Source organism: Anthonomus grandis, unplaced genomic scaffold (genome assembly GCF_022605725.1).
Source record: "Anthonomus grandis grandis unplaced genomic scaffold, icAntGran1.3 ctg00000342.1, whole genome shotgun sequence".
NCBI lineage: Eukaryota > Metazoa > Arthropoda > Insecta > Coleoptera > Curculionidae > Anthonomus > Anthonomus grandis.
Window position 1 is genome coordinate 8,642 of NW_026088470.1, and position 25,042 is coordinate 33,683.

At 32.4% G+C, this 25,042-nt stretch overlaps 1 long non-coding RNA gene across 2 annotated transcripts in view; it reads left to right on the top strand.

The window, feature by feature from the left end:
• The first annotated feature begins 1,010 nt into the window (after window positions 1-1,010).
• The window catches only part of LOC126749596 (uncharacterized), a 106,931-nt gene continuing 82,899 nt past the window's right edge, over window positions 1,011-25,042 (top strand). Inside the window, exons 1-3 of one of the 2 annotated variants that reach the window (XR_007665163.1) lie at window positions 1,012-1,472; window positions 14,641-16,075; window positions 22,792-23,107. This is a non-coding gene — a long non-coding RNA (uncharacterized LOC126749596). Of the gene's footprint in view, window positions 1,473-14,640; window positions 16,076-22,791; window positions 23,108-25,042 lie in introns of those variants that run through there. The other variant, XR_007665164.1, reaches the window with a different exon arrangement.

Genomic DNA, 25,042 nt, shown 5'->3' on the forward strand with positions numbered 1-25,042 from the left:
GGTATTTAGAGTTTATTTAGGATGCAAATAATAAATTTTGACAGATAATTGAAATTTGAGGTTCAGGTCACGTGACACCGTAACTCTTTTGCTATTGATCCGATTGCGTTGAAATTTGCTATTTAGAGTTTATTAAGGATGCAATTAATATACGTTGACAGATATTTGACATATAATAACACATTATATTGACACACAACGCGACTATATAACACATTATGGTTCTTTGAAGCATGATACCCCAACAACTGGTCCTCTCTTTCCTTGGCATAGAAACGTTGGCACTTTCGACTGACCAGACTTAAGTACACCTGACAATTTGTGATTTTTTTTAAGAAATGCTCTAAGACCCATCACTGACAGGACCTAAAGGTTCCAAACTGGTCCCCACGGACCAAAAGTATAGGAGCGAAGCGACTATACTTGTTATATAGGAGCGTCAGCGACTATATTATGCACGCGAGCCCGGGTCCGAAAAAGCGTGTTTTTTGGGAAATAAAAATTCATATCTTTGGCTGTATGGCTAGTGAAACGATGAAATTTGGCATGTGGCCTCCCAATACATTGAGAATGATGGATCCGTAAACAGTTTTTTTTTTCGGTACCCACAAAGAGAGCGGTACCGAGTTGAAGTCAAAAATTCGTAAAAAAATGGGTACAAATCGAGTTGCTCACGAGATCTCAAGTTTAAAGCTTTCAATCGAGCTGAAATTTTCAGGATATAAGGGTTCTTGGGTGATTCTTATCTGTATACTTTTTGGGCGAGATCCGTATACAGGGTGATTTATTATAAGCGATCAAAATTGAGTAAAAAAAAAATTCAAAACGGTCCAGAGGCTAAAAGATAATTTTTATAAAAAAAGTTTTTCGGCGAAAAGACTTAGTTTTATGAGAGAAATAACATATTTAGAGCTTTTTTTTCAAAAAAAATTTTTTAACGAGTTCTGGCATTTTCAGTTTTTTTGAATTTGCCGCCAAACGAAACTTATTAAAAAAAAAAAAAAAATACCAAAAAAAAGCTTCATCTTTTGTCTTTCAAATGCCATATAAACAAAATTTTTGTGAACCATACAGGGCGAGCAATAATACATTTTCTCCATGAAGGTCCGAAAAATTGACAAAAAAAAATCACATTTTATTTAATAACTTTTTAAGGGTGGCACTTGGAAATTTCAAACTTTCAACATTTATAATACTTTTTAAGGGCTTTTTTCTGATGCAGTCTACAGTCATCTACGTAGAGTAGTTTTTGCTCTACACCTTTTTTTAACTTTGACGCTTAATACTGGCATACCTATGTAACGTACGAAGACCATTTTTACCTTCAGACACGCGGAATTTATCTGGCTATAATCCACTAAATACTGTTTTGTTTCAAATATCACCATTTTTCAAGAAAATGCAATTTTCCATAAAAAGTCCAAAAAATCGGTCAGCTGAATATTGGTACCCCCCCGGTACCGGCTCTCAAGGTACAATAATCCGGGTGGTCTAGCACCCAACAAGCACGTCACCCAGGCAATGAAACCTGCGCTGTTCGCCCGTGTCCGCTTAAAATAAGACCCTTTTTATAATCGAAATTTAACTACTAAAACCGATTGGAATCGGTCCAGAATTGATGTTAAACTGTTCCTAAGGCTTTATACTATTTTTCCATGTACAAATCATAAGGGAAAAACCATTTTTTATACCCTAAAACATCGTCTGAAAATGGTCGATTTTGACGTTTACGGGCGATTTTAATGCAGACTTTTACCGCAGTTTTGATGACATCAGTGACATGACGTCAACGTGAACGAATCGTCTCGGTCTTGCTTTTTATTTTCGTTGATAAAATACTTAAATTAGCTCAGAATTTCCCGAAATCGGTATGGAATAATTCTAGAGACTCTGGAGAATCCGATTATGTGCATATCTTTTACCAAGTCGCCTTCCTTTAGCTGTGATCATTCGACAAAGTTGTAAAGTTTTAGAATTTACCGTGTTTTCATGCGACGGAAGGACTCATACATGGCATTTTGGGTGCGGGAGTGAAAGTTTAATTACTATTTATTTATTTTAACACAAAATCTAACTCTGGACTGTGGATCATTGTTATTATTTGAATTGTGAAGAAAACGCAAGCGTTAAAGGTAGGCCTTAATGTAATATGAGGAGCTTCAATGACAACCTAACCTCTACATGTATTATGTAAATAAATAACAAGACCAAAAAGGAGAAAATATTGAACTTATTAGTTAGAATAAGGTCCAAAATGTGAAAGATTGGCAAATTTCCGCTTAACTAAACGCTGTAAATGTTATATTACACCTTGCATATAAGCATATAATCAGTTTTCACCCAAGAGGTGTGTAACCTTAAAAGAGTAAGGAAATTCAACTACAGTTATGTGTCCCTAGTCAAATATGAATAACAAATAGATATCTGTATGGACTAACAATTAACGCCCATGCAAGGGTATCTTAATGGTTTTGCTCATGACTGGCAGCAGGCCACTTAGTCTGAATGCTCAGGTCAGCGAGATGCCAGGCTTTAAAACATCTAAGAGGATAATCGAAGCAGTAGATAGCATCCAGTTGTGGCACTATCGAAGGGGAGGAATGCAGATTCTGGCAGCTAGATGTTTCAAGTGTTGAGTTGATGATAAGGTGGAAGATGGTGGTGAAAAGAAGCAGAAAAAGCCAGTCCAAAACTGGAGAGACTTTTTTTTATCTTATTGTTGTTGTTCTATATTCTATATTATTTAGATACCAAAGATAGTTTCCTTACAGAGAAGTATTTGTATATCATATAGTTTAGTACATATTAAACATCATATTAGTGATTACTCCACACACAAAATTGTACAATTTTCATTTTACGAGAAATAGAGAACATATATATACAAATTTTTATAGGATACACAAGGTTAAGTGTTGGGTTTCCTTCTTTGCTCCCAAACTCTATAATGCTCTCCCTGCTACCATTAAACTGTTACCTACCAAGTTTTTTACTGCAATATAAATTTACTATAAAACAATATCTATTGAAAAAATGTTTTTTCTCAATACAAGAATTTCTAAATGATGATTTCTCATATATGTAATTATAATATAAAACTTTTAGGCTTTAAATCCTTTGATTAATAATAATATTAAGAAGTGTAAAGATTTTCTCTGTGACATATGTGAGCACCTTTGTGTATATGGCATTAACAAATTATGTTTATGTTTAAATTAGGTGTAAGAACAGCTGCTTTTGTAAAATGTCTCTTTTCTATCACATAAAGTGATATGTACTTACATAAGTTCATGAAATAAAGATGATTTTACTTAATTATTTAACTGTGTTTACCATTTATTTTTCCTACCTTAAAGATTGAAATAATATAGCGGGTTGGGTTGGGTTAGAAGGGCAGAAAAACCTATAAACTTACTGGGTTTTCATGTAAACATTACAGCTATGTGGGGTTAGAGTCTGATAATGATGAGTGAACTCATCGAAACACATAAACTTGGAATATTTAAGAGAATTGGGTAAGTATTCTAAGGGTAAGTATAAATTGTAAAATAGCTAATGTAACAAAAATATTATAAATGATTTAACATATTTATTTGACCGAGAGCATTATGAGAAACTAAAAGATCATTGTAAGTGTGCTTCAAGGGTTAGTCCTTGGATTTTTGTTGTCCTCCCTTTCAGCTAGCATACCAATTTGACAACCAGATATGTTTGCTGTTCTGCAAGACATTGTAACTTATTAATGACCTAAGTACATATCTTAAAAGACTTTCTAAATAAATTAAAAACATTGATTTAACAAGATGTATTATAATTAAGCAAAAGAGTAAACCAGTTCTTAAGTTAAGTATGTAAGAATATTCAGGTATAAATACTGTTTATGAAATATTTTGGATTAAGTGTATATACAAATTTAAACTGCTCGCCACTTATAAACAGTAGCTCTTAGAAAACTGTGTCAATAAAATCTGCTTTATAAGAGAGTAAAGATTGTTTGCCTAAAAAGTGTAAATTTTAATTGTATGTTTTGAAATGTAAACTATTTATTATAGACATTTTGATGAAAATTAAAGATATGTATAAAATGGATAATAACTGTATGCTAATGACTGCAAAGTAATATAGAGCAAATTTGGTTTATGCCTTAAGGAATGGAATCTTGAATAAAACTCAACCTTTATTATAGATCATTTTTCTCTTTAATTATTAAAAGTAAATAACTGTATGACAAGAGTTGATAAAACAATAAACAGGTTATGGAATATAAACATGAAATAAGTTTTATTTTCTACCCAACAATAGGGTTTTTAGCTCCAATTGAAAGATTCTCGTGCCTTTTTCCCTATTCAAGATTTGAAACAAATAGAAGTATATATAATTACATATGTATATTTCATTCAAATAACATTAAGTATATAAATTATAAATGCATCCAACTTCTGGTGAAAAAATCCAGTATTAAGTGAAACTTCATTGAAATATTGCTCCGTTCCACAACAAAGAAGTTTATTGTCTACAGTTTGTGTCACAGTTCAGTTGTTATATTCCTGTTTACTTCTAATTTTTATTTCCTTCCTCATATGATTGCACCTACTCCATCAAACACATTTCATGATCTCTGGGGAATCCTAACATACTTCATGTAACTTATTTATTTCTGGTTGTGTAGTCTAATCAACAGTAAAGACAGGCAGTTCTTCCTGGTTTCTCAATTTCATCAATATGGTAGAATCTCAATGATTTCTTGATGGATGTCCTTAAGTACATGGTCTGAGCCCCATCAAACACATTTCATGATATCTGCGGAATCCTAACATACTTCAATTAGCTTATTTATTCCTGGTTGTGTGGTATACTAATCAGCAGTTAAAACATGCAATTCCTCCTGGTTTACAACTAATGGGTCCCACAGCCCTTGAATTGTTGACCAGGATGAAAACAAATCATACTGTGTAATCATTCTAGGTACACAAAAGTTCACACAGACAAGATATATGTAAACTTGAATGAAGTTATGAGATTTTTATCAGTCTTATTTAGCAAAGTCAATATTTTTTTCATATATATTTCCACAATACAAGCTGAGTATACATATTTATATAAAACTTATAAAATACATATAGGTATGAATCTTCATACACATAAGCTACGTCTGATCGTGTTTAGCGACCGAAATCGAGAACGCAGCATATGCCGGTTGTCAGCAACAACATTATAGTCCGCGCTCCATGTTATTTATTCAATATAATGCCTGTTTCACACGCCTTTACTCAACTTGCGTATCGGATCCGTTTTGGTAGATCCGTTTACGCTTTGAAAAGGCGACTCTGCCGAGACGTTCAATTTTGATTTTGCCTTATTTACAAATGAGAATATTTTATTTATGTGGTTGATTTATTGTTTAAAATATGTATAGACGCCGTTAATAATTAAATAAATGCATTATTAGACTTTTCCCCCTATTTTGTAGTCTTTTACTTATATAAATTTAATAAATTAACAACTTTCTCAGTCGGTGCTAAAGAAGTGGATACAATGTTTAAATAATTTGTGGTGTCGTTAGTTCTATTTAAGTCAGAATTTGGTGACACTTCAAAGCTAGAAGAAAGCTACTGTAGGTGTTCTGAGATACTCTTGGTGGGTGGATTAAAATAATATCCAAGCAATTCATATGCGCAAGTGAATATAATATATAACATAAAAGACATTACTATAGTTGATGGGCCATAACGTTTTTGCTTTAAAATAAGTAAAGTTATTTGATCTATTAAAAGTATTACTCGATTACTAATTGCACTATCTTTTTCATCCTCTAAGTTGTGTGAATCAGAACTCGTCAATAAATTTAAAGCCTCTTTTAAGAAATCTGAACTTTGGTGAATGATGAAACTTTTCTAGAGATGAAGATTATGGTTTATTAAGCTCACAATAATCAGAAAACTTAAACCTAATTAATAGATTTTCGAGTTGAGACCACCTACTTAATTTCAATTTAACAGGTAAAATCCAATTTAGGTCATTTTGAGGCAACTCATTGTTTTTTAAAAATACTTTAACATGTAGGTCGTTATCTATTGTTATTTGATTAATAATATTTATACAAGCATCATTCAAGTTTAAAGTATAGAAATATAGTTTTGTATCCCCAAAAATGTTTACATTTCACAGGTCAGTTATTAGAATTTTTTGGGAATAATTACTCATAAGCTCTTAAAAATTTGTTATGAAATCAAGTTGCCCAAAGGCTTCATTGGCAAGTTCATTACGTTTTTGTTGTTCACTATATCTTTCGTCTGGACTTTCTCTTTTTGTGTTAAATATGCAGGTAAATTTGGAAAAATTTGAAGCACTGCTGAGCAAACTAATCTTGCTTTAACTCTAATCTTAGTGAGTGTGCCATCAGGTAAAAGATATTCATCTTCACGGATAATATTATTCGGGTCAAAATGCTTGGCACAAAGCACAGAACATTGAGTAGGAGCCCAATTATCTCTAGGTATGGCTTTTAGCCATTTAATTTTAAGTTGTTCATCTTTGGGGAAGTCAAAAACAAAACTACTTGCCTCCCCTGCTTTTAAACTACTTTTTTAATTAGATTTACATCCAGGAACAGAGCAGGGACTTGGCATGTTCAAAGGATTCGAATGAAACTTTTTTATGTAATTAACAACTTTTTTGCTATTGATCCGATTGGGATGAAATTTGGTATTTGGGGTTTATTTAGGATGCAATTAATAAATTTGGACAGATAATTGACATTTGAGGTCTAGGTCACGTGACATCGTAACTCTTTTGCTATTGATCCGATTTGGTTGAAATTTGGTATTTAGAATTTATTTAGGATGCAATAAATATACGTTGACAGATATTTCACATATAACACATTATATTGACATACAACGCGACTATATAACACATTATGGTTCTTTGAAGCATGATACCCCAACAACTGGTCCTCTTTTTCCTTGGCATATAAACTTTGGCCCCCTGACTGACCAGACTTAAGTACACCTGATATTTTTTGATTTTTTTAAGAAATTCTATATGGCTCTTCACAAACAAGACCTAAAGGTTCCAAACTGGTCCCCACGGACCAAAAGTATAGAAGCGAAGCGACTATACTTGTTATATAGGAGCGTCAGCGACTATATTATGCACGCGAGGTCGGGTCCGAAAAAGCGTGTTTTTTGGGATATAAAAATTCATAACTTTGGCTGTATGGCTAGTGAAACGATGAAATTTGGCATGTGGCCTCTCAATACATTGAGAATGATGGATCCGTAAACAATTTTTTTTTTCGGTACCCACAAAGAGAGCGGTACCGAGTTGAAGTCAAAAATTCGTAAAAAAATGGGTAAAATTCGAGTTATTCACGAGATCTCAAGTTTAAAGTGTTCAATCGAGCTGAAATTTTCAGGATATATGGGTTCTTGGGGGTTACGTGTCTGTATACTTTTTGGGCCAGATCCGTATACAGGGTGATTTACTATAAGCGATCAAAATTGAGTAAAAAAAAAATTCAAAATGGTCCAGAGGCTAAAAGATAATTTTTATAAAAAAAGTTTTTCGGCGAAAAGACTTAGTTTTATAAGAGATTTGACATACTTGGAGCTTTTTTTTGTAAAAAATTTATTTTACGAGTTCTGGCATTTTCAGTTTTTTTGAATTTGCCGCCAAACAGAACTTATTTCGAAAAAAAAAAATTTTTCAAAAAAAAGCTTCATCTTTTGTCTTTCAAACGCCATATAATCGAAATTTTTGTGAACTATACAGGGCGAGCAATAAAATTTTTTTTCCATGAAGGTCCAAAAAATTGACAAAAAAAAATCACATTTTATTTAATAACTTTTTAAGGGTCGAACTTGGAAATTTCAAACTTTCAACATTTATAATACTTTTTAAGAGCTTTTTTTTGATAAACTCTACAGTCATCTACGTAGAGTAGTTTTTGCTCTACACCTTTTTTTAACTTTGACGCTTAATACTGGCATACCTATGCAACGTAGGAAGACCATTTTTGCCTTCAGACACGCGGAATTTATCTGGCTATAATGCACTAAATACCGTTTTGTTTTAAATATCACAATTTTCCAAGAAAATTTAATTTTTTAAGAAAAGTGCCAAAAATGGACCAGTGGAATGCTGTACCCCCCCAGTGCCGGGTGGTCATGGTACAATCCATAAGTGGTCTAGCACCCAACAAGCCCGTCACCCAGGCAATGAAACCTGCGCGTTTCGCCCGTTTTCCTTCGAAAATAAGACCCTTTTTATAATCGAAATTTAACTACTAAAGCTAATTGGAATCGGTCCAGAATCGATGTTAAACTGTTCCTAAAGCTTTATACTATTTTTCCATGTACAAATCATAAGGGAAAGACCATTTTTTATACCCTAAAACATCGTCTGAAAATGGTCGATTTTGACGTCTACGGGCGATTTTAATGCCGACCTTTACCGCAGTTTTGATGACATCAGTGACATGACGTCAACGTGATTGAATCGGCTCGGTCTTGCTTCTTATTTTCTTTGATAAAATACTTAAATTAGCTCAGAATTTCCCAAAATCGGTATGGAATAATTCTAGAGACTCTGGAGAATCCGATTATGTGCATATCTTTTACCAAGTCGCCTACCTTTAGCTGTGATCATTCGACAAAGTTGTAAAGTTTTAGAATTTACCGTGTTTTCATGCGACGGAAGGACTCATACATGGCATTTTGGGTGCGGGAGTGTTGGTTTAATGTGGACTATTTATTTATTTTAACACAAAATCTAACTGTGGACAGTGGATCATTGTTATTATTTGAATTGTGAAGAAAACGCAAGCGTTAAAGGTAGGCCTTAATGTAATATGAGGAGCTTCAATGACAACCTAACCTCTACATGTATTATGTAAATAAATAACAAGACCAAAAAGGAGAAAATATTGAACTTATTAGTTAGAATAAGGCCCAAAATGTGAAAGATTGGCAAATATCCGCTTAACTAAACGCTGTAAATGTTATATTACACCTTGCATATAATCAGTTTTCACACAAGAGGTGTGTAACCTCAAAAGAGTAAGGAAATTCAACTACAGTTATGTGTCCCTAGTCAAATATGAATAACAAATAGATATCTGTATGGTCTAACAATTAGCGTCTATGCCAGGGTATCTTAATGGTTTTGCTCATGACTGGCCGCAGGCCACTTAGTCTGAATGCTCAGGTCAGCGAGATGCCAGGCTTTAAAACATAAGAGGATAATCGAAGCAGTAGATAGCATCCAGTTGTGGCACTATCGAAGGGGAGGAATGCAGATTCTGGCAGCTAGATGTTTCAAGTGTTGAGTTGATGATAAGGTGGAAGATGGTGGTGAAAAGAAGCAGAAAAAGCCAGTCCAAAACTGGAGAGACTTTTTTTTTATCTTATTGTTGTTGTTCTATATCCTATATTATTTAGATACCAAAGATAGTTTCCTTACAGAGAAGTATTTATATATCATATAGTTTAGTACATATTAAACATCATATTAGTGATTACTCCACACACAAAATTGTACAATTTTCATTTTACGAGAAATAGAGAACATATATATACAAATTTTTATAGGTTACACAAGGTTAAGTGTTGGGTTTCCTTCTTTGCTCCCAAACTCTATAATGCTCTCCCTGCTACCATTAAACTGTTACCTACCAAGTTTTTTACTGCAATATAAATTTACTATAAAACAATATCTATTAAAAAAATGTTTTTTCTCAATACAAGAATTTCTAAATGATGATTTCTCATATATGTAATTATAATATAAAACTTTTAGGCTTTAAATCCTTTGATTAATAATAATATTAAGAAGTGTAAAGATTTTCTCTGCGACATATGTGAGCACCTTTGTGTATATGGCATTAACAAATTATATTTATGTTTAAATTAGGTGTAAGAACAGCTGTTTTTGTAAAATCTCTTTTTTCTATCACATAAAGTGATGTGTAAGTGTAACATAAGTTTATGAAATAAAGATGATTTTACTTAATTATTTAACTGTGTTCACCATTTATTTTTCCTACCTAAAAGATTGAAATAATATAGCGGGTTGGGTTGGGTTAGAAGGGCAGAAACACCTATAAACTTACTGGGTTTTCATGTAAACATTATAGCTATGTGGGGTTAGAGTCTGATAATGATGAGTGAACTCATCGAAACACATAAACTTGGAATATTTAAGAGAATTGGGTAAGTATTCATGTTCTTTTTCTACAGGAAAATAAAATTGTAAAATAGCTAATGTAACAAAAATATTATAAATGATTTAACATATTTATTTGACCGAGAGCATTATGAGAAACTAAAAGATCATTGTAAGTATGCTTCAAGGGTTAGTCCTCGGATTTTTGTTGTCCTCTTTTTCAGCTAGCATACCAATTTGACAACCAGATATGTTTGCTGTTCTGCAAGACATTGTAACTTATTAATGACCTAAGTACATATCTTAAAAGACTTTCTAAATAAATTAAAAACATTGATTTAACAAGATGTATTAAAATTAAGCAAAAGAATAAACCAGTTCTTAAGTATGTAAGAATATTCAGGTATAAATACTGTCTATGAAATATTTTTGATTAACTGTATGTACAAATTTAAACTGCTCGCCACTTATAAACAGTAGCTCTTAGAAAACTGTCCCAATAGTATCTGCTTTATATGAGAGTAATAATTGTTTGCCTAACAAGTGTAAATTTTAATTGTATATTTTAAAATGTAAACTATTTATTATAGACATTTTTATGAAAATTAAAGATATGTATAAAAGGGATAATAACTGTATGCTAATGACTGCAAAGTAATATAGAGCAAATTTGGTTTATGCCTTAAGGTATGGAATCTTGAATGAAACTCAACCTTTATTATAGATAATTTTTCTCTTTAATTATTAAAAGTAAATAACTGTATAACAAAACTTGATAAAACAATAAACAGGTTATGGAATATAAACATGAAATAAGTTTTATTTACTACCCAACAATAGGATTTTTAGGTCCAGTTGAAAAATTCTCGTGCCTTTTTGCCTATTCAAGATTCGAAACAAATAAAGTATATATAATTACATATGTATATTTCATTCAAATAACATTAAGTATATAAATTATAAATGCATCCAACTTCTGGTGAAAAAATCCAGTATTAAGTAAAACTTCATTGAAATATTGCTCCGTTCCACAACAAAAAAGTGGATTGTCTACAGTTTGTGTCACAGTTCAGTTGTTATATTCCTGTTTACTTCTAATTTTTATTTCCTTCCTCATATGATTGCATCTACTCCATCAAACACATTTCATGATCTCTGGGGAATCCTAACATACTTCATGTAACTTATTTATTTCTGGTTGTGTAGTCTAATCAACAGTAAAGACAGGCAGTTCTTCCTGGTTTCCCAATTTCATCAATATGGTAGAATCTCAATGATTTCTTGATGGATGTCCTTAAGTACATGGTCTGAGCCCCATCAAACACATTTCATGAACTCTGCGGAATCCTAACATACTTCATTTAGCTTATTTATTCCTGGTTGTGTGGTATACTAATCAGCAGTTAAAACATGCAATTCCTCCTAGTTTACAACTAATGGGTCCCACAGCCCCTGAATTGTTGACCAGGATGAAAACAAATCATACTGTGTAATCATTCTAGGTACACAAAAGTTCACACAGGCAAGATATATGTAAACTTGAATGAAGTTATGAGATTTTTATCAGTCTTATTTAGCAAAGTCAATATTTTTTTCATATATATTTCCACAATACAAGCTGAGTATACATATTTATTTATATAAAACTGAAAAATGAAAATGAACAACCAAGTCGAGAACGCAGCATATGTCGGTTGACAGCAACCACAATATATAGTCCGTGCTCCCTGTTATTCAATCAATATAATGCCCGTTTCACACGCCAATACTCAAGCGGCGTAATAACAGTGCCAACGTCGCACCAAGTGGGAGATTCGGTTCCGTTTACGCTTATTTTACAAATGAGAATATTTTATTTATGTCGTTGATTTATTGTTTCAAATATGTATAGACGGCGTTAATAATTATATAAATGCATTATTATACTTTTTCCCCTATAGTCTAGTCTTTGAGTTATATAAATTTAATCAATTAATAAATTAACAACTTTCTCAGTCGGTGCTAAAGAAGTGGATACAATGTTTAAATAAGTAGTAGTGTCGTTAGTTTTATTTAAGTCAGAATTTGGTGACACTTCAAAGCTAAAAGAAAGATTCTGTAGGTACCTCTTGGTGGGTAGATTAAAATAAACTCGAAGCAATTCATATGCGCAAGTGGATATAATATATAACATAAAAGACATTACTATAGTTGATGGGCAATAACGTTTTTACTTTAAAATAAGTAACGTTATTTGAGACTAAAATAAGTAAAGTTTTTAGAGACCATCTACTTAATTTCAATTCGAAAAGTAAAATCCGTTTTAGGTCATTTTGGGACAACTCATTGTTTTTTAAAAAGACTTTAACATGTAGGTCGCTATCTATTGATATTTGATCAATGATATTTATACAAGCATCGTTCAAGTTTAAAGTATAGAAATATAGTTTTGTATCTCTAAAAATTTTTACATTTCACAAGTCAGTTATTAGAATTTTTTGGGAATAATTACTCATAAGCTCTTAAAAATTTGTTATGAAATCAAGTTGCCCAAAGGCTTCATTGGCAAGTTCATTACTTTTTTGTTGTTCACTATTTCTTTCGTCTGGATTTTCTCTAGGAAGTGCCACTTTTTGTGTTAAATATGCAGGTAAATTTGGAAAAATTTGAGGCACTGCTGAGCAAACTAATCTTGCTTTAACTCTAATCTTAGTGAGTGTGCCATCATGTAAAAATTAATCATCTTCACGGATAATATAATTCCGGTCAAAATTCTTAGTACAAACCACAGAATATTGAGTAGGAGCCCAATTATCTCTGGGTATGGCTTTTAGCCATTTAATTTTAAGTTGTTCATCTTTGGGGAAGCCAAAATCAGAAATACTTGCCTCCCCTGCTTTGAAACTACTTTTGTAATTAGATTTACATCCGGGAACAGAGCAGGGACTTGGCATGTTCAAAGGATTCGAATGAAACTTTTTTATGTCATTAACAACTTTTTTGCTATTGATCCGATTGGGATGAAATTTGGTATTTGGGGTTTATTTAGGATGCAATTAATAAATTTGGACAGATAATTGACATTTGAGGTCTAGGTCACGAGACATCGTAACTCTTTTGCTATTGATCCGATTTGGTTGAAATTTGGTATTTAGAATTTATTTAGGATGCAATAAATATACGTTGACAGATATTTCACATATAACACATTATATTGACATACAACGCGACTATATAACACATTATGGTTCTTTGAAGCATGATACCCCAAGAACTGGTCCTCTTTTTCCTTGGCATATAAACTTTGGCCCCCTGACTGACCAGACTTAAGTACACCTGATATTTTTTGATTTTTTTAAGAAATTCTATATGGCTCTTCACAAACAAAACCTAAAGGTTCCAAACTGGTCCCCACGGACCAAAAGTATAGGAGCGAAGCGACTATACTTGTTATATAGGAGCGTCAGCGACTATATTATGCACGCGAGCCCGGGTCCGAAAAAGCGTGTTTTTTGGGAAATAAAAATTCATATCTTTGGCTGTATGGCTAGTGAAACGATGAAATTTGGCATGTGGCCTCCCAATACATTGAGAATGATGGATCCGTAAACAGTTTTTTTTTTCGGTACCCACAAAGAGAGCGGTACCGAGTTGAAGTCAAAAATTCGTAAAAAAATGGGTACAAATCGAGTTGCTCACGAGATCTCAAGTTTAAAGCTTTCAATCGAGCTGAAATGTTCAGGATATAAGGGTTCTTGGGTGATTCTTATCTGTATACTTTTTGGGCGAGATCCGTATACAGGGTGATTTATTATAAGCGATCAAAATTGAGTAAAAAAAAAATTCAAAACGGTCCAGAGGCTAAAAGATAATTTTTATAAAAAAAGTTTTTCGGCGAAAAGACTTAGTTTTATGAGAGAAATAACATATTTAGAGCTTTTTTTTCAAAAAAATTTTTTTAACGAGTTCTGGCATTTTCAGTTTTTTTGAATTTGCCGCCAAACGAAACTTATTAAAAAAAAAAAACAAATACCAAAAAAAAGCTTCATCTTTTGTCTTTCAAATGCCATATAAACAAAATTTTTGTGAACCATACAGGGCGAGCAATAATAAATTTTCTCCATGAAGGTCCGAAAAATTGACAAAAAAAAATCACATTTTATTTAATAACTTTTTAAGGGTGGCACTTGGAAATTTCAAACTTTCAACATTTTTAATACTTTTTAAGGGCTTTTTTCTGATGCAGTCTACAGTCATCTACGTAGAGTAGTTTTTGCTCTACACCTTTTTTTAACTTTGACGCTTAATACTGGCATACCTATGTAACGTACGAAGACCATTTTTACCTTCAGACACGCGGAATTTATCTGGCTATAATCCACTAAATACTGTTTTGTTTCAAATATCACCATTTTTCAAGAAAATGCAATTTTCCATAAAAAGTCCAAAAAATCGGTCAGCTGAATATTGGTACCCCCCCCGGTACCGGCTCTCAAGGTACAATAATCCGGGTGGTCTAGCACTCAACAAGCACGTCACCCAGGCAATGAAACCTGCGCTGTTCGCCCGTGTCCGCTTAAAATAAGACCCTTTTTATAATCGAAATTTAATTACTAAAACCGATTGGAATCGGTCCAGAATTGATGTTAAACTGTTCCTAAGGCTTTATACTATTTTTCCATGTACAAATCATAAGGTAAAAACCTTTTTTTATACCCTAAAACATCGTCTGAAAATGGTCGATTTTGACGTTTACGGGCGATTTTAATGCAGACTTTTACCGCAGTTTTGATGACATCAGTGACATGACGTCAACGTGAACGAATCGTCTCGGTCTTGCTTTTTATTTTCGTTGATAAAATACTTAAATTAGCTCAGAATTTCCCGAAATCGGTATGGAATAATTCTAGAGACTCTGGAGAATCCGATTATGTGCATATCTTTTACCAAGTCGCCTTCCTTTAGCTGTGATCATTCGACAAAGTTGTAAAGTTTTAGAATTTACCGTGTTTTCATGCGACGGAAGGACTCATACATGGCATTTTGGGTGCGGGAGTGAAAGTTTAATTACTATTTATTTATTTTAACACAAAATCTAACTCTGGACTGTGGATCATTGTTATTATTTGAATTGTGAAGAAAACGCAAGCGTTAAAGGTAGGCCTTAATGTAATATGAGGAGCTTCAATGACAACCTAACCTCTACATGTATTATGTAAATAAATAACAAGACCAAAAAGGAGAAAATATTGAACTTATTAGTTAGAATAAGGTCCAAAATGTGAAAGATTGGCAAATTTCCGCTTAACTAAACGCTGTAAATGTTATATTACACCTTGCATATAAGCATATAATCAGTTTTCACCCAAGAGGTGTGTAACCTTAAAAGAGTAAGGAAATTCAACTACAGTTATGTGTCCCTAGTCAAATATGAATAACAAATAGATATCTGTATGGTCTAACAATTAACGCCCATGCAAGGGTATCTTAATGGTTTTGCTCATGACTGGCAGCAGGCCACTTAGTCTGAATGCTCAGGTCAGCGAGATGCCAGGCTTTAAAACATCTAAGAGGATAATCGAAGCAGTAGATAGCATCCAGTTGTGGCACTATCGAAGGGGAGGAATGCAGATTCTGGCAGCTAGATGTTTTAAGTGTTGAGTTGATGATAAGGTGGAAGATGGTGGTGAAAAGAAGCAGAAAAAGCCAGTCCAAAACTGGAGAGACTTTTTTTTATCTTATTGTTGTTGTTCTATATTCTATATTATTTAGATACCAAAGATAGTTTCCTTACAGAGAAGTATTTATATATCATATAGTTTAGTACATATTAAACATCATATTAGTGATTACTCCACACACAAAATTGTACAATTTTCATTTTACGAGAAATAGAGAACATATATATACAAATTTTTATAGGATACACAAGGTTAAGTGTTGGGTTTCTTTCTATGGTCCCAAACTCTATAATGCTCTCCTTGCTACCATTAAACTGTTACCTACCAAGTATTTTATTGCAATATAAATTTACTATAAAACAATATCTATTGAAAAAATGTTTTTTCTCAATACAAGAATTTCTAAATGATGATTTCTCATATATGTAATTATAATCTAAAACTTTTAGGCTTTAAATCCTTTGATTAATAATAATATTAAGAAGTGTAAAGATTTTCTCTGCGACATATGTGAGCACCTTTGTGTATATGGCATTAACAAATTATGTTTATGTTTAAATTAGGTGTAAGAACAGCTGTTTTTGTAAAATGTCTCTTTTCTATCACATAAAGTGATATGTAAGTGTAACATAAGTTCATGAAATAAAGATGATTTTACTTAATTATTTAACTGTGTTCATTATTTATTTTTCCTACCTTAAAGATTGAAATAATATAGCGGGTTGGGTTGGGTTAGAAGGGCAGAAAAACCTATAAACTTACTGGGTTTTCATGTAAACATTACAGCTATGTGGGGTTAGAGTCTGATAATGATGAATGAACTCATCGAAACACATAAACTTGAAATATTTAAGAGAATTGGGTAAGTATTCTAAGGGTAAGTATAAATTGTAAAATAGCTAATGTAACAAAAATATTATAAATGATTTAACATATTTATTTGACCGAGAGCATTATGAGAAACTAAAAGATCATTGTAAGTGTGCTTCAAGGGTTAGTCCTCGGATTTTTGTTGTCCTCTTTTTCAGCTAGCATACCAATTTGACAACCAGATATGTTTGCTGTTCTGCAAGACATTGTAACTTATTAATGACCTAAGTACATATCTTAAAAGACTTTCTAAATAAATTAAAAACATTGATTTAACAGATATTATTGAGACAGTTTTCTAAGAGCTACTGTTTATAAGTGGCGATCAGTTTAAATTTGTACACTTAATGCAAAATATTTCATAGACAGTATTTATACCTGAATATTCTTACACACTTAAGAACTGCCTTATTCTTTTGCTTAATTATAAAAGATGTATTATAAATACTGCCTATGAAATATTTTGCATTAAGTGTACAAATTTAAACTGATCGCCACATATAAACAGTAGCTCTTAGAAAACTGTCCCAATATCTGCTTTATATGAGAGTAAAGATTGTTTGCCTAAAAAGTGTAAATTTTAATTGTATGTTTTGAAATGTAAACTATTTATTATAGACATTTTTATGAAAATTAAAGATATGGATAATAACTGTATGCTAATGACTGCAAAGTAATATAAAGCAAATTTGGTTTATGCCTTCAGGAATGGAATCTTGAATAAAACTCAACCTTTATTATAGATCATTTTTCTCTTTAATTATTGAAAGTAAATAACTGTATGACAAAAGTTGATGAAACAATTAACAGGTTATGGAATATAAACATGAAATAAGTTTTATTTTCTACCCAACCATAGGGTTTTTAGCTCCAATTGAAAGATTCTCGTGCCTTTTTGCCTATTCAAGGTTTGAAACAAATAAAATATATATAATTACATATGTATATTTCATTCAAATAACATTAAGTATATAAATTATAAATGCATCCAACTTCTGGTGAAAAAATCCAGTATTAAGTGAAACTTCATTGAAATATTGCTCCGTTCCACAACAAAGAAGTTTATTGTCTACAGTTTGTGTCACAGTTCAGTTATTAGATTCCTGTTTACTTCTAATTTTTATTTCCTTCCACATATGATTGCACCTACTCCATCAAACACATTTCATGATCTCTGGGGAATCCTAACATACTTCATGTAACTTATTTATTTCTGGTTGTGTAGTCGAATCAGCAGTAAAGACAGGCAGTTCTTCCTGGTTTCCCAATTTCATCAATATGGTAGAATCTCAATGATTTCTTGATGGATGTCCTTAAGTACATGGTTTGAGCCCCATCAAACACATTTCATGATCTCTGCGGAATCCTAACATACTTCAATTAGCTTATTTATTTCTGGTTGTGTGGTATACTAATCAGCAGTTAAAACATGCAATTCCTCCTGGTTTACAACTAATGGGTCCCACAGCCCTTGAATTGTTGACCAGGATGAAAACAAATCATACTGTGTAATCATTCTAGGTACACAAAAGTTCACACAGGCAAGATATATGTAAACTTGAATGAAGTTATGAGATTTTTATCAGTCTTATTTAGAAAAGTAATTGTTTTTTCTCATACATATTTGCACAATATAAGTTACATATTTATATAAAACTGATAAAATACATATAGACTAAGTCCAATCATTTCAGCAAACCAAATCGAGAACGCAGTATATGTCGGTTGGCAGCAACCACAATAATAGTCCGTGCTCCCTGTCAATATAATGTCTACAGCCGACTTTACTCAAGCTACGTAATAACAGTTGCAACGTCGCGCAACGCGAGAGATTCGGATCCGTTTACGCTTTGAAAGCGTGGCTCTGTCGAGATGGACGTTCGATTTTGATTTTGTTTTATTTACACATGAGAATATTTTATTTATTTGATTGATTTATTGTTCCAAATATGTATAGACGCCGTTAATAATGAATTATTAGTCTTTTTTCCCCTATAGTGTAGTCTTTTATTTATATAAATTTAATCAATTGAAAAATCAACAACTTTCTCAGTCAGTGCTAAAGAAGTGGATACAATGTTTAAATAATTAATGGTGTTGTTAGTTTTTGGTCGGTTTTAAGTCAGAATTTGGTGACTTCAAAGCTAGAAGAAAGATACTGTAGGTACTTCTTGGTGGGTAGATTAAAATAATCTCTAAGCAATTCATGTGCGCAAGGTGATATAATATATAACATAAAAGACATTACTATAGTTGATGGGCCATAACGTTTTTGCTTTAAAATAAGTAAAGGTATTTGATCTATTAAAAGTATTACTCGATTGCTAATGTCACTATCTTTTTCATCCTCTAAGTTGTGTGAATCAGAACTCGTCAATAAATTTAACGCCTGTTTTAAGAAATCTGAATTTTAGTCAATGAAGTGATGAAACTTCTCTAGAAATGAAGGTTATGGTTTACTAAGCTCACAATAATCAGAAGACCTATACCTAGTTATGAGATTTTCGAGTTGAGACCACCTACTTAATTTCAATTTGAAAGGTAAAATCCAATTTAGGTCATCTCATTGTTTTTTAAAAATATTTTAACATGTAGGTCGCTATCTATTGATATTTGATTAATGATATTTATACAAGCATCATTCAAGTTGAAAGTATAGAAATATAGTTTTGTATCCCCAAAAATTTTTACATTCCACAGGTCAGATATTAGAATTTTTTAGGAATAGTAACTCAGAAGCTCTTCAAAATTTGTTATGAAATCAAGTTGCCCAAAGGCTTCATTGGCAAGTTCATTACTTTTTTGTTGTTCACTATTTCTTTCGTCTGGACTTTCTCTAGGAAGTGGCACTTTTTGTGTTAAATATGCAGGTAAATTTGGAAAAATTTGAGGCACTGCTGAGCAAACTAATCTTGCTTTAACTCTAATCTTAGTGAGTGTGCCATCAACTAAAAGTTAATCATCTTCACGGATAATATAGTTCCGGTCAAAATGCTTAGCACAAACCACAGAATATTGAGCCCAATTATCTCTACGTATGGCTTTTAGCCATTTAATTTTAAGTTGTTCATCTTTGGGGAAGCCAAAAACAGAACGACTTGCCTCCCCTGCTTTTAAACTACTTTTGTAATTAGATTTACATCCGGGAACAGAGCAGAGACTTGGCATGTTCAAATGATTCGAATGAAACTTTTTTATGTAATTAACAACTTTTTTGCTATTGATCCGATTGGGAGGAAATTTGGTATTTGGGGTTGATTTAGGATGCAATTAATAAATTTGGACAGATAATTGACATTTGAGGACTAGGTCACGTGACATCGTAACTCTTTTGCTATTGATCCGATTTGGTTGAAATTTTGTATTTAGAATTTATTTAGGATGCAATAAATATACGTTGAGAGATATTTCACATATAACACATTATATTGACATACAACGCGACTATATAACACATTATGGTTCTTTGAAGCATGATACCCCAACAACTGGTCCTCTTTTTCCTTGGCATATAAACTTTGGCCCCCTGACTGACCAGACTTAAGTACACCTGATATTTTTTGATTTTTTAAAGAAATTCTATATGGCTCTTCACAAACAAGACCTAAAGGTTCCAAACTGGTCCCCACGGACCCAAAGTATAGGAGCGAAGCGACTATACTTGTTATATAGGAGCGTCTGCGACTATATTATGAGCGTCACCTAGACCTCGCGCGACCGCGTTTTTTGGGATATAAAAATTCATAACTTTGGCTGTATGGCTATTGAAACGATGAAATTTGGCATGTGGCCTCTCAATACATTGGGAATGATGGATATGTAAACAATTTTTTTTTCCGACACCCGCGACGGAAGCGGTTGCGAGTTGAAGTCAAAAAATGGTAAAAAAGCCGGTCAAATTCCTTTCTCTCGCTAGAACTCAATTTTAAAGCCCTTAAATGACTTGAAATTTTTAGGACATAAGGGTCGGTGGGAGCTTAAGAGCTGTATACTTTTTGGGCCATATCCGTATACAGGGTGATTTATTATAAGCGATCAAAGTTCAGTAAAAAAAAAATTCAAAATGTTCCAGAGGCTAAAAGATAATTTTTATAAAAAAAGTTTTTCGGCGAAAAGACTTAGTTTTATGAGAGAAACAACATATTTAGAGCTTTTTTTTCAAAAAAATTTTTTTAACGAGTTCTGGCATTTTCAGTTTTTTTAAATTTGCCGCCAAACGAAACTTATTAAAAAAAAAAAAAAAATACCAAAAAAAAGCTTCATCTTTTGTCTTTCAAATGCCATATAAACAAAATTTTTGTGAACCATACAGGGCGAGCAATAATAAATTTTCTCCATGAAGGTCCGAAAAATTGACAAAAAAAAATCACATTTTATTTAATAACTTTTTAAGGGTGGCACTTGGAAATTTCAAACTTTTAACATTTATAATACTTTTTAAGGGCTTTTTTCTGATGCAGTCTACAGTCATCTACGTAGAGTAGTTTTTGCTCTACATCTTTTTTTAACTTTGACGCTTAATACTGGCATACCTATGTAACGTACGAAGACCATTTTTGCCTTCAGACACGCGGAATTTATCTGGCTATAATCCACTAAATACCGTTTTGTTTCAAATATCACCATTTTTCAAGAAAATGCAATTTTCCATAAAAAGTCCAAAAAATCGGTCAGCTGAATATTGGTACCCCCCCGGTACCGGCTCTCAAGGTACAATAATCCGGGTGGTCTAGCACTCAACAAGCACGTCACCCAGGCAATGAAACCTGCGCTGTTCGCCCGTGTCCGCTTAAAATAAGACCCTTTTTATAATCGAAATTTAACTACTAAAACCGATTGGAATCGGTCCAGAATTGATGTTAAACTGTTCCTAAGGCTTTATACTATTTTTCCATGTACAAATCATAAGGTAAAAACCTTTTTTTATACCGTAAAACATCGTCTGAAAATGGTCGATTTTGACGTCTACGGGCGATTTTAATGCCGACTTTTACCGCAGTTTTGATGACATCAGTGACATGACGTCAACGTGAATGAATCGGCTCGGTGTTGCTTCTTATTTTCATTTATAAAATACTTAAATTAGGTCAGAATTTTCCGAAATCGGTATGGAATAATTCTAGAGACTCTGGAGAATCCGATTATGTGCATATCTTTTACCAAGTCGCCTTCCTTTAGCTGTGATCATTCGACAAAGTTGAAGAATTTACCGTGTTTTCATGCGACGGAAGGACTCATACATGGCATTTTGGGTGCGGGAGTGAAAGTTTAATTACTATTTATTTAACAGAAAATCTAACTGTGGACTGTGGATCATTGCTATTATTTGAATTGTGAAGAAAACGCAAGCGTTAAAGGTAGGCCTTAATGTAATATGAGCTCCAATGACAACCTAACCTCTACATGTACTATGTAAATAAATAACAAGACCAAAAAGGAGAAAATATTGAACTTATTAGTTAGAATAAGGCCCAAAATGTGCTGTAAATGTTATATTACACCTTGCATATAAGGATATAATCAGTTTTCACACAAGAGGTGTGTAACCTTAAAACAGTAAGGAAATTCAACTACAATTATGTGTCCCTAGTCAAATATGAATAACAAATAGATAGCTGTATGGTCTAACAATTAGCGTCCATGCAAGGGTATCTTAATGGTTTTGCTCATGACTGGCAGCAGGCCACTTAGTCTGAATGCTCAGGTCAGCGAGATGCCAGGCATCTAACATCTAAGAGGATAATCGAAGCAGTAGATAGCATCCAGTTGTGGCACTATCGAAGGGGAGGAATGCAGATTCTGGCAGCTAGATGTTTCAAGTGTTGAGTTGATGATAAGGTGGAAGATGGTGGTGAAAAGAAGCAGAAAAAGCCAGTCCAAAACTGGAGAGACTTTTTTTTATCTTATTGTTGTTGTTCTATATTCTATATTATTTAGATACCAAAGATAGTTCCCTTACAGAGAAGTATTTATATATCATATAGTTTAGTACATATTAAACATCATATTAGTGATTACTCCACACACAAAATTGTACAATTTTCATTTTACGAGAAATAGAGAACATATATATACAAATTTTTATAGGATACACAAGGTTAAGTGTTGGGTTTCCTTCTTTGCTCCCAAACTCTATAATGCTCTCCCTGCTACCATTAAACTGTTACCTACCAAGTTTTTTACTGCAATATAAATTTACTATAAAACAATATCTATTGAAAAAATGCTTTTTCTCAATACAAGAATTTCTAAATGATGATTTCTCATATATGTAATTATAATATAAAACTTTTAGGCTTTAAATCCTTTGATTAATAATAATATTAAGAAGTGTAAAGATTTTCTCTGCGACATATGTGAGCACCTTTGTGTATATGGCATTAACAAATTATGTTTATGTTTAAATTAGGTGTAAAAACAGCTGCTTTTGTAAAATGTCTCTTTTCTATCACATAAAGTGATATGTACTTACATAAGTTCATGAAATAAAGATGATTTTACTTAATTATTTAACTGTGTTCACCATTTATTTTTCCTACCTTAAATATTGAAATAATATAGCGGGTTGGGTTGGGTTAGAAGGGCAGAAAAACCTATAAACTTACTGGGTTTTCATGTAAACATTACAGCTATGTGGGGTTAGAGTCTGATAATGATGAGTGAACTCATCGAAACACATAAACTTGGAATATTTAAGAGAATTGGGTAAGTATTCTAAGGGTAAGTATAAATTGTAAAATAGCTAATGTAACAAAAATATTATAAATGATTTAACATATTTATTTGACCGAGAGCATTATGAGAAACTAAAAGATAATTGTAAGTGTGCTTCAAGGGTTAGTCCTCGGATTTTTGTTGTCCTCTTTTTCAGCTAGCATACCAATTTGACAACCAGATATGTTTGCTGTTCTTCAAGACATTGTAACTTTTTAATGACCTAAGTACATATCTTAAAAGACTTTCTAAATAAATTAAAAACATTGATTTAACAGATATTATTGAGACAGTTTTCTAAGAGCTACTGTTTATAAGTGGCGATCAGTTTAAATTTGTACACTTAATGCAAAATATTTCATAGACAGTATTTATACCTGAATATTCTTACACACTTAAGAACTGCCTTATTCTTTTGCTTAATTATAAAAGATGTATTATAAATATTGTCTATGAAATATTTTGCATTAAGTGTACAAATTTAAACTGATCGCCACTTATAAACAGTAGCTCTTAGAAAACTGTCTCAATAATATCTGCTTTATATGAGAGTAAAGATTGTTTGCCTAAAAAGTGTAAATTTTAATTGTATGTTTTGAAATGTAAACTATCTATTATAGACATTTTGATGAAAATTAAAGATATGTATAAAATGGATAATAAATGTATGCTAATGACTGGAAAGTAATATAGAGCAAATTTGGTTTATGCCTTAAGGAATGGTATCTTGAATAAAACTCAACCTTTATTATAGATCATTTTTCTCTTTAATTATTAAAAGTAAATAACTGTATGACAAAAGTTGATAAAACAATTAACAGGTTATGGAATATAAACATGAAATAAGTTTTATTTTCTACCCAACAACAGGGTTTTTAGGTCCAGTTGAAAAATTCTCGTGCCTTTTTGCCTATTCAAGATTCGAAACAAATAAAGTATATATAATTACATATGTATATTTCATTCAAATAACATTAAGTATATAAATTATAAATGCATCCAACTTCTGGTGAAAAAATCCAGTATTAAGTGAAACTTCATTGAAATATTGCTCCGTTCCACAACAAAGAAGTTTATTGTCTACAGTTTGTGTCACAGTTCAGTTATTAGATTCCTGTTTACTTCTAATTTTTATTTCCTTCCTCATATGATTGCACCTACTCCATCAAACACATTTCATGATCTCTGGGGAATCCTAACATACTTCATGTAACTTATTTATTTCTGGTTGTGTAGTCTAATCAACAGTAAAGACAGGCAGTTCTTCCTGGTTTCCCAATTTCATCAATATGGTAGATTCTCAATGATTTCTTGATGGATGTCCTTAAGTACATGGTCTGAGCCCCATCAAACACATTTCATGATCTCTGCGGAATCCTACCATACTTCAATTAGCTTATTTATTCCTGGTTGTGTGGTATACTAATCAGCAGTTAAAACATGCAATTCCTCGTAGTTTACAACTAATGGGTCCCACAGCCCTTGAATTGTTGACCAGGATGAAAACAAATCATACTGTGTAATCATTCTAGGTACACAAAAGTTCACACACGCAAGATATATGTAAACTTGAATGAAGTTATGAGATTTTTATCAGTCTTATTTAGCAAAGTCAATATTTTTTTCATATATAT